An 11,975-nucleotide genomic window follows, 5' to 3' on the forward strand; every position below is an offset into this window, starting at 1 on the left:
GACATATGTATCTGTACTATATTTAAAAAAAAATGAATATGCATGCTCTTTGTGTGTGGAAATGCACTGGATTAACGAGACATTGACCATATCATCCAAGAAAAAGATCAACCATTGGAAGATGTGGTCGTGAGTTAAAAGTCCAAATCCCTCTGTTGGTTGAATCTCCCAGACTTGAGGGATTTATATAAATTAAGGAGATGATGCAATGTCAAGATAATTTTGTATCCACGTGTGAGAGTATCATAATGATTCAAATATATTACCAATCTTGGTTTCAGTCATGATAAAAGATCTCTAAAAGGAAATGGTCCAAAGTACTTTTCAATACAAGGGAACTCCAATACATGAGTGGAGCATTAGTGCTCAAACAAGGAAGGGAAACAGTTTCCCACATCTTTATATACGAAACTAATCATGTCTTTAGTTTAGTGTACGTCCAAAACAAAATACCTAGATGGACCAAGATGTTTTTGAGCCAATTCAGAATACTCTCGCACAACATATCGTGTTATGTGCTAAGTACCACCATATCTGAGTAATGGAAGTCCCATGGATAAAAATGTGAAATTCATTGGTGGTCCTAGACATATGTTCGATATTATCAAGATTCAATAAAAATTACACGTTTTAATCATCAACCATATATCTTCTTGACCGCAAACCGAACTAAAGATGAGATTAATAGTCCCAATCTGATAAATTGTGTTTTCAAGTTGAAGAGAAATGACTGAATAATTAAGTTGATGTAATAAATCGAGAAATATGTTTAATAAATCGACTGAATTTCTAAAATGTGGTTTGCCTCATATGCTCATTCTTTTGTTCTTGGATGGTCTAGAAAAATTAGTACATTGGAATATGTTGAGAAAACTATCTGTATCGAATTTCCGTTCAAAATATATGACCCAGCTCTATTTCAGACTGTATAGACATGTATGTTACATGGAAAATAGTAGTAGAAGAAACACGCTGATAGCACAATCCTAGACGAAGGCGTACCCAATCTATCACCGACGTGGTGAAGGAATGGGTTGATCATCTGCAAGGGATACAGAGCAAACAATATAAATGTTGTCCCGTTAAACCCAATATATCTAGGATGTTCAATTTCCATATCAATGTTGAGATTTATGGAGGTGTAAGGATTGTTGAATACACATGTAAGTACATTTATAAAGGTCATGATCAATGTCACACTACATCCAATTTCATATTTTTCCAATCAATATTTCATTTTGTACATAGTAAACAAGGCATTATGACACCTTTTCAAGTATGTAAATAAGGATTTTGGGAAAGTAATTACTAATATAGATAAAAACGAGTCATAATTAAGATTTTAAGAACATCCATCAACATCATGTGTTCAAACATACTTGAAATTACGAAAGGATCCAAACTATCTAAAAAAAAGTTGCAACACTAACAACTGAAAATGAATATAAGATCAACTCACATCTGGTATCAATTATGCCAAGAGACGAACACATATTTAATTATAGATTCAAATAATAACAAACCTACACTAAAATACATCAACGTAAAATTCCATAACTCTCAACAAATTCTAACATTTAGAATAACTAGGATTCTCAATCCATGGAATCCAGTTAAAAGTTGGTGCACATCACATAGTTGAGAAAAAAAGACTTGATGAAGCTACTAGGGTCTTGATCACAGATTTGGAGAAAAAAAATTAAAGATGAGATGTTAACGAGGAAAAACATAAAAGAGTGATGAGCATAGAAAGAATTTGTGCATATGTCGATGACATTATCCGGTAGAAGCCTAATACACTAGGGTTTACTTTTCCATTTCGACATGTCCATAATAATAAATAACAAATTTATTTACTTGGAAAACGTGAAGAAAATTTAGGAAAATATAGTACATTTTATTTCCATATCTTTTAAACTTTTTTGGGTGGTTTAAGATCAAAGAACAGAATATGCAACACATAAAATAGACCAAGATTAATACTTCAAGAATCACCCAAAAAAATGAGAGATAAATATAGGAAATGAAGAATATGAACTTGACAGAAAAGAGATGACAGTTGAGTTAGTAAAGGAAAAAAAGACCAATAAAGTTAGAGAAGGCCAAGAAAGGAGCAAACAAGTTAGAGGAGGCCAAAATATCGGCATATGAACTGGATTTGGAGGACCTGGAAAACTTGCTTAGCATGTAATATCAATACAAGAGGTATGCAGGTGTCACTGAAGTACAATAGTAAAGTTAACGGGTGATGATTATGGTACAATGGTAAAGCTATTGGGTGATGATACCAACGACCCGCATTCGAAACTCGCTAGCGTCGGGGTAAAGGGTGAATAAGGAAAAGAAAAAATAAAAAAAACATATCAATAAAAAAGTGCAATACAAGAGGCATATATTCTTTGTTAAATCTATTTGTGAACTGGAGGTACATATCCTTTAAGTAATCTTTTTGCGAACTGGAATTTTTTTTGCAGGATCTAGAGCAACAAACAATATCGATAGTTGGGGAAGATGTAAACCTTCTGAGTCATTAAAATATAAAACTAATTGCCTAAACATGAACTCGAAAAGAAAAAGTTTATGGAAGATTATGAAGGAAAAAAACAAGAGTATTGAGCTATAAAAATTTAAACAATATTAAAAAAAAATGAAAAAAGTTAGAATTGATGGTATTGAGTATTTTCAATTTAGATGTTGTATGATATTGATCAGGTTAAGTATGATGATAAGTGTCATTGCAGCATTGGTCTTTTATTGTCATGTGAAAGTAAAATGCTTGAGTATTATTTGAATAATGAAAGGTTCATTGAATACGAGGAAGACAACCTCGATAAAACATTGAAGGAAATCGACAAGGATATGATTGTACTTTTCTGGAGATGAGGTTATGGAAGCAGTGTGTGAACTACAAGCATGCATCGGTATTTTCCCAAGAGATGGGTCTAAACATGAAATTCGCAATTACATGACACCGGTCTATGACAATATGGATAAATTAAAATTAAACAGGGCTTCGTCAATTCAAAACATCATCTAAAATGGAAATACATAACGAACGTACACAAAATATGGACTCGAAAAAGAATGCAACTACCATACAACTGTTTTTTTTGCAAGGACAGTGGAACTACCAAAGAAAGAAGATTAATATCCATATTTTCGTCATTTATATTTTTACAAGGTATGTTATAACTCAAGTTTATATTATTCACATTATCATATGGTTCACCGGGTTTTTGGTTGTGTCAAAAGTTTAACAACTTGACCACTTTAATAGTTTTTGCATTATTTACCTTATTATTGTTTTACTAATTTGAATTTTTATTCAGATATTACTATTTTTCTTTTCGGTATAGAGTTTGTCTTTATCAACAATATGCATGTCATGGTCATAATTTAATAGAACTAAAAAATAAAAAACACAAGAAGGAATAAATTTAGGTAATCATCAATGGTGATACTTAGGTAACATAAATCGTACTATATGACTACGTGGATAACAAAAGCATCTTAGTGATATTTTATAGTATTTAAATGGAAAATGCCAAGTTAAAAATCCTATGTTAAATTCCGAAGTCTACATGACGTAGGACACTAATCAAAGGATATTACCAAGACATCTTCTGCGCTTTCTATTCCAAGAGTAAGAGCAACCATATTGCTACAACACTACAGCTGGGATGTTGATAAATCACGGGATGCTTGGTTTGCCGAAGAAGACAAAGTTCGAAAGGATGTTGGATTGTTAGAAGTAATTTGATTCAAAACACAAGTTTACGATCTGCTTCAGTTATAAAAAAAATCATTGCCTTTGTCTCCATTATAGAAAAATCTATCAGATGGACGTTGTTCAACGGGAACCCGATTCGGCGGTCGGGAAGCTTCGAATTGAGTTTTTGTATTGGACGACTGCGAACTTCGGGCATGTGTCCGAATCCGCCGGGATATCTACGATTGCTCCTATCCGTTGGATCTCGAGCCTTAAAATAGTATCACATAAAAAGCTTTTTTACCTGTTTTTCTTTTATCGGTCCTTCTCATTTCCTGTTCTCTCTTCTCATTTCCAAGCGATGGATGGACTCACTCTACCTCCACCTCCGCCATATGTACCTGCAGCTACAACTGTAATTTCAACTACAAGATCAACTCCTCTTCCATTTGATGCATGTCGAAGTAACTTTCTTTCTCAGTCAAATTGGTAATGCTATAGATTTTATTTTATCTCTTTTTATTATTCTATCGAATTTTGTTGAAAAAGTATAAATAACTAAATCTAATTCTCAATTCATAAACCCTTAATCTCTTCTTTTCTCTCTATTATTTGTCCCTTTTTATTTTCCAATCAATGAGCCCTTAACATTTTATTGTGTTTTGCAAATCAATTTTCAGTGCTCTTGATAAACTACAAAATCTTATTCTCTGTTGGTAAACCCTATTCGGATGTTCTATTTGATTGTCCTCTGTTCTGCGTTTTTGGATTTTGATGGTTCAGTAAGGTCTAATTTGAGGTTATCTCCCTCAATTCCTACTGTGTTTATATCCCCCCAATATTTTTATCCTAGACATCATGTACCAGGGGAAAAAATACAAATCTTATTTCAATCTTAATTGAAAAAGTCCATATCTTTTTATTCTTACTTAAATACAACTCCTTCTATCAACCTGTTAGCTTGCGTAGCTTAAATTAACCACTCACATGGTTTCAATTATTTATTATTTTTCCGTTTGAATTACAAATGCAGGTTAATCAACAATATCGTTATTCCAAAATATATTTGTGTTTTGTGGAGGTTTTTGTGCGTTTGATAATCTGAGCTCTACAAAGAATTATTATCAAATACACAAACACGTCCACAGCTCAATCAATTTGGTTTTTTCATGGTTTCTTCTGCTTCCTACAGCCTTCTTTATGATAAGGTAAGCTAATTACCATTCTTGGTGAAAATCAAGCTGAAAAATTGCACCAGTCAAACATTTTCTTTAGAGAGATATTTTCAGGTCAAATATGTTCTCCATGACACCTTTGGAGATATTGATAACGGTAAACAAACAACCAATAAAAAATATGCTAGAATACATTACATTTGGTGGGCGAAGACTTCCAGCCTTAAAAGAATGAATGTTCATATAGAGAATAAGAGATTGAAGTTAGTGCACATCATCATAGAGATTATTTTTTGTAGTTAAATGTATATAAAAGTTATATGTTTTACTATAAAGGCGAAATTTGTATAAAGCTTGGGTGTGGATAAGCATCACATAAAGAAAGCTTTCATTACAAGTGGAAGGTGCAGTTGGGACTGAGCTCAGTGATGTGGGGAGATAAATTGTAACCATCCTACAAGTGTGTTACATCTTATATGTTTATTTTTCTGTACTTTTGTTGATACTTCACGATAGAGCATCCTAATGTAGGTCACTCTATCGTGCACCACACATGATATCTACCCTTAACAATTTTTATTTTAAAAAAAAAATTTATAATAAAACCATGATCTGAAGTATGTGTACTTGGTTATATAAAAAACCTTGAAAAGTCAAGGAAGTATTATTCTCCAAACATGTTGTTTCAATAGCACTTTCTTCTAAACATGTTAAAAGGTCGTATGTAATTATTCCGTACTATTTTGCCGCTAAAAATAAAATGAGTACATACTGCATATAACTCTATTACCTCGGGATTAGTGGGTTACACTACTACTTTGTCAGATATTACAGTCACTTCTCCCTCAATTACCACTAAAGTTTCTTCTATTATGCACTCAGATAGAATGCAGTAATACGCACTTCCAGCATTGTCTTAGTAATTTCTTTCAAGGGTCTCATTGCTCTTAGAATTTGATTAGTGTTGTATAAAATTCATTATCAAATCAAAGTGGTGTTCGGTTGACAAAAATCTTTACTCTTTTTGTTTATCTTGGAAAATAAAGAGAATTTGGTTAAAATTATTTTACATGTGGTGTATGAAAATATGTTACAATATTTTTTTCAATTGAACCTGTGACATTGAAAAGTATTTTGAGCCATATTGTAAGGTATTGCATGTCATAATTTGAAACGACATAGGCAGGGTGATGCCTAGAGACATTAAAAAGGCAATCATTACTTGAAAACAAGGTTAAACTCTGTGAACGATCTAGAGAGATGTTGGAAAAGAACAAGAACGCATAATACAACAAGAAAAAAGCAATTAACTCTTGAAGGATTCTTATGGGTCCTTAATTAAGAGACAAAATATTCTGATAGCGAAGACAAACTGGGGAACTTCTTGGAGTATCAACATCAACAAAACGTTATCGATTTAAACCTTTTGAGTCATTAGAATCTAAAAAAGAAATGTCCAAACATGAATTTGAAACGAAAAAGTGAACGGGAGATTATGCAAAAAACAAAAAAAAATTATGATCTACAAATATTTAATTCAACAATATAATAATGAAGAAAAAAATATAATAGTATTACATTTTTAGAGTTTTTGATGTTGCATAATTTTGAACAGGTTAAGAGTAACGAGAACTATATATCATCGCAACATTGGCATCTTACTATAACATGACAACAAGATACTCGAGACTTATTTGAAGAATGAATATGGGGAAGATAACCACGATTTGACAATTAAAGAAATTTTCCAAGAACATGATTACATTTTTAGGAGTTTGGGTCATAGAAATAATATATTTTTCTAGATAGGTTTGAGCAAAACGTTTACAAATACATGATCCATGAAAATATGGATTCGTTAAAATCAAAACAGAAATACATGCTACGAAGGTTCAAAACAATATCTAGAAAGGATGTACAGTTCCCAGTGTGGAAAAATTTGGACTCGAAAAGAATACAACTATACAAGAATAATGAATGCCCAAAAAGAGAAGCTTGGGGTTCATGGATGGGTCAAAAAAATATTCGCTCACTTTTTTGAGTAGTTTTTAATTGATCTAAATTCTTTTATTCTTTTAGCCAATTTACATTCTTGACCAGGTGTGTTATAACTCCAATTTATATTTTAAATTCTTCACTGTATAATATTCATGGTTCACCGGGTTTTCGGCGATGTCAAAGACACTAACAACTGCTTGAACAACTTCAATAGCTTTTGCATTATTCACCTAATTATTTACCTTATTATTGTTGTGGTAATGTAAATTCTTATCCATATTATAATGTTTTCTCTTCGGAATATATCTCCTGGATTGCTTTATTAAAATTTATACTTTTCCCTTTAAAATTATTTTTAAAAAAAAAATCTTCCGAATAAATTTATTAAAGCAAATACTAGAATTGTTCATTTGTTCGTTTCAAGTAAATAACTCAATTTTTGTTCGAACCACGGTTCAGTTTAATTTTGTTAGATAAAAATGCTCAACATCATTTACGTCAAGTCACATGATACTTTGGCTTCACAGGTGATGTTCATGTTTAATCAGTGACCACCATTCAGTTATCCTGAAATCAATGAACCGACAATACGAAGGGAAAAATTTAGGACATCAACGGTGATACCTAGATGACATACACCGAACAATATCAATGGAAAGACCTGGATAACAATCATATTATTGATATTTTGAAATATTTTCACGGGACTTATCAAGCTAAAAATTATGAGTCCAATACCGAATACTATGTAACGCTTGATGCCTGATACTAATCAGAGGTTGAGCCGGGGACGTAAGGCCCCGGAAATACCTAATGAATAATTAATTAATGTTTTATTATAAATGTCTCCTTGATTAATCACATAAATACATATTTTTATTAATAATTAATTTTACTAAAAATCATAGTATTACTAAATGGTAGTAGTGGAAGAGATAATGGCTGGTCGAAATGGTAGCGGGTGTTTGTGAGTGGTGGAGGCGATAACATTACTGGAGGTGAAAGAAATAGTGGCGGTGGATGATTTTTATAGTAGTGGTTGTTGGTCAATAGTAGTGGACACAATAGTATTATGTCTTTACAAAATATGCAATATTGTATTGTGAAAGATGGAGTTGGTTGTTTTTAGCTCGATTGGTAAGGACAAAAATCAAATATTCGATGATAGTACCAGATCATATAAGACAATATGATAATTACCGCTGGATCACCCAAATGGCATCCCTACTATATATGGTACCCGATCGAATAAAACATGGTTTGTAGTGTTAAAATAAAATTGATTACAATATAAAAGAGAACATGAAAAAAAATGGAATAATTTAATTGACGACTTAAGTTTGTTCAGTCTAAACTTTATACATGACGTTTGTGATTAAAAATTAAAAGCACGCCCAACGACGGGGGTGGAAGCAGTGGCGATTGAGGAAAGAAGTTGTATCCGGTGATTTTGTGGTGGTGGCAGGTGATGATGAGTAGTAATATATTATGTTAATTATGTGTCATCATGAATGGATTAACATTATAAAGCAAACAAGATTTGGTCGATCGATAAAAGAAATTCGGTTAAAATACATGACAATAAAAAAAAACACTAGAATGTCACGCTATATGATCGTTGCAAATGAACGGTATGAGTCAAAATCAGTACACAATAAAATAACTTATTATTGAGTCGTACTGTTACGGCACGGGTTATATCCTATCTAGGTGATCTTTTTCTCCGTTTCTTTGTTCTGTATTATAAAACAAAGTTAGCCGAAGTTAGTCAACATAAAGAGCGATCTTGATTTTCCCTCCCAATTGATAAATCCATGATTGTGGTCGACTCTATGAATACACGCTTTAATTGAGAAATAATTAATTAGGTGTTCTCTTTTTCCCATCTCAAAAGTCAGAAGCAAAGCGGAGAATTTAAACGACCAAAAATAATAAACCTACATTCCCATAAAACTAAACAATTGATTCTCTCACTCACATCCGGTAGGAGAAGTGGATTAAAAAACTTTAATTCCCCGCTTTTGTGCAAACCTAAATCAGGAATAAATTTGGGAAGGAGATATAAACTATAGAGACAAAAGAACTTAGATCCAAGAACATACTTCCGCTCAACCTTCTTTCCTTGATGATTAGGTATCATCCTCAAAATATTTGATTTTTTTCTTAATTTATCAATTTTTTTTTTTGTATTGTCCTCAAGATTTGTTTAGGGAAATGATAAATCAATGGTTCTTTACGTAAGTGACTGTATGATTGAAAGTTAGAAATTCATTTAACGGTCGTAATCTGTGATTGTGTACATCATTATTGTCTCATTAATTTCTCATAATAAATATTTCATTAATCCCTCATAATAAATGTCTTATTAATTATCATAATAAATATATACTCTCACTAAACAACTTTGTTAATAATTACATCAATAGATATAAGGGATGGTCAGTGTGGTATTTATGAGTGCTGGTTCATGGAGCCGGTGGCGATAATGATACTGGTGGAAAAAGTAGTGGTAATGGGTGGTTCTGGTGGTGGTACTGTAGTTGGTCAATGTAGTATTGTGCAATGTTTATTCTGTGTTTCTATGATACGAGCAACACTATATTATGGAAGTTGTGCTTAAATTTTTAGTGTTAAAATAAGAACGCGCAATTGGGGGATACTTAAACTAATTGGGGGATACAAATTACTTCCCCCAACCAATAGTTTCTGCTAAGGGGTGTTTTTTGGGGAAAAAAATACTAAAATACCCTTCCCTAAAATAAGAATCCAAAATCAAAATCATATCCCTCATTTCCCCACTCCCTTTCAAATTAGAATTTTCCCCACTCCTTTTCAAATTTTAAATTTTCCCCACTCCCTTTCAAATTATCTTCTCCTTCTCTGCCGGCTCCTCACTTTGAAAATGATTTTTTTTTAATCATTCGGAAGCGATGAAGACCATGCCGGCATTGATGAAGACCATGCCGGTAGTGATGAAGACCGTGTCGAAGTGATGAATACCATGCCGGAAGTGATGAAGACCATGCCGGTAGTGATGAAGACCATGTCGGAAATAATTTTGCTTACATCGCCGGAATTGATGAAGACCATGCCGGAAAATGGTGTCGGCATTCTTGGTAACTGACATTCAATGTCGTAACTAAATGCCGACATGCTCGATAGAAATATATCAATGCCGGTAGTCAAGTGAAAAAAAAATCAATTTTATGAATACTTTACATCATATGCCGGCAAAGGAATTTAAGCAACATACTAGGTCGTTAGCAGTACCGGCATGCTCGAGAATTAATTGACTGTGCCGGCAGTGGACTGATTAAAACCAGAAAATTTCAAAACTGAATAGGTCGAACACAGCCGGGAGGGGCTATGCCCCCCCCCCCCCCGAACCCTCCCGGATAGTGGCAAACATTTATGAAAATTTCCAACAAATGCCAGCATGGTTTTTTCGGTTGAATACAATATCAGTGTGCCTTTCAAAATGGGGCCGGGACCGAGCTATTTCAGCTGCAACAATGGTGGATTCAAAGAAAAAAATCAAATTTTCAACACATTGGCACCTTTACCTGAGCATTGGGAGTGCTTGTACAATCATCCTCCATTTTTACCAAACTGGTGGAATAATATACCACAAGCTCAGTATTCGGTCGAGCTTTCCCGGGATTTTTCATTTCAAATTCGGATTTCAAATAGATTTTAAGTTCTCTTATTCCATTAAGAGTACTTATCATGTCTATATCGTCAACATAGATAGCTATAATTCTGAATTAAGAACTTACTTAATACACATGGCACAAAAACCGTACTTGTTTATCCCTTCCCAATCAAATAATCACTTAGACAGGTATATCACATCCGCCTAATTGCTTAAATCAATAAGTGAGTGTTCCGGTGTACCTGCAACCAGACTCTGTGTTTTAGAGTCATTCGACTTGCAAAAGGCCATCATGCACTTTTGCAAATATCTTTGAGTCTAAATCTCTAGAGATATAACCACAATTATTATGTTTCAAGTTCTTTTGAAACTACCAAGCAAACTAATTAACTGAACACTATGATGTTCAAAATACTAAGCAACCCAGAGGTTTGTGAGAAACCTCGCTCCACAAGGTGATTCCTTATACTTTAAGACCTCATTCTTCTCACTACATTTTGTGACAAATAACCACATATGTCCCACATGCTTTACACTTGGTTGGTTAGCACTACCACACCAAATACCCGTATATTTTTCAAAGAACTAAGTTCTACCTGGATTGCATAAGCCAAATATGCTTTTTATTTGAAATTAATCAAAATAAAGCATGGCTCGATCTCATTGCACTCTACTTTTGGAGCAACTATTTATGGATTATATCATCATTGTGCATGCATGATCCTTCCATTGACTCATGTACATTCTCATTATCTGTTAGGATTTCATTGTTCTCTAGAATCATTTAAAACCTCAGAGCGTCCTCTCGTTTGATTCATGGACATATTTAGAGACAATCTTACTAGATGATTTCAGATGATATAATTAGGTTGTTCCTAACTCACCTATTTCCTTTCTAGGTGAGCTGATCGAACCTAGTGGTCTCTGCATCTTCCTTTATGGAGCCACGACCTCAACCACACTTCCACCAAGTATAGTTGTAACACCTTAGTTTTACGGTGCATATCCTTTACTAAGGATTTTTAACCTTACATGAACGTTTTCAGTTAGTATGTATGATCTCGTCAGTTTACCGATATCAGTGTATATTCCGAAAATCGATAATCCTTTTTTCACTTCACATTTCCATTTGTGGAGTATAGGAGTCTATGTGACACAAAATGGGAACACACCACGACATTCCATGTCGTCTCCTCGGAAAATACTTTTTCCTGTCTCCTCCTAACAACGGGAAGACTATCACATTAGAGTGACTATCCGCAAATCAGCGATTGAGAGATCGCTTGTCAAAAGGTTTAAAAATACGGATAGTTATTGGAAATTCTTTTCCAACATAGTCACTTAATCATTTTGATGACCCATCATAGTATGATGTGGAGTCGTAAGGGCACATATATAGTGCAACCAAAATGCGTAAGAACAAAAAAATGTCAGGTTTATA

The sequence above is a fragment of the Papaver somniferum genome, chromosome 2 (assembly GCF_003573695.1).
Source record: "Papaver somniferum cultivar HN1 chromosome 2, ASM357369v1, whole genome shotgun sequence".
Classification (NCBI taxonomy): Eukaryota; Viridiplantae; Streptophyta; class Magnoliopsida; order Ranunculales; family Papaveraceae; genus Papaver; species Papaver somniferum.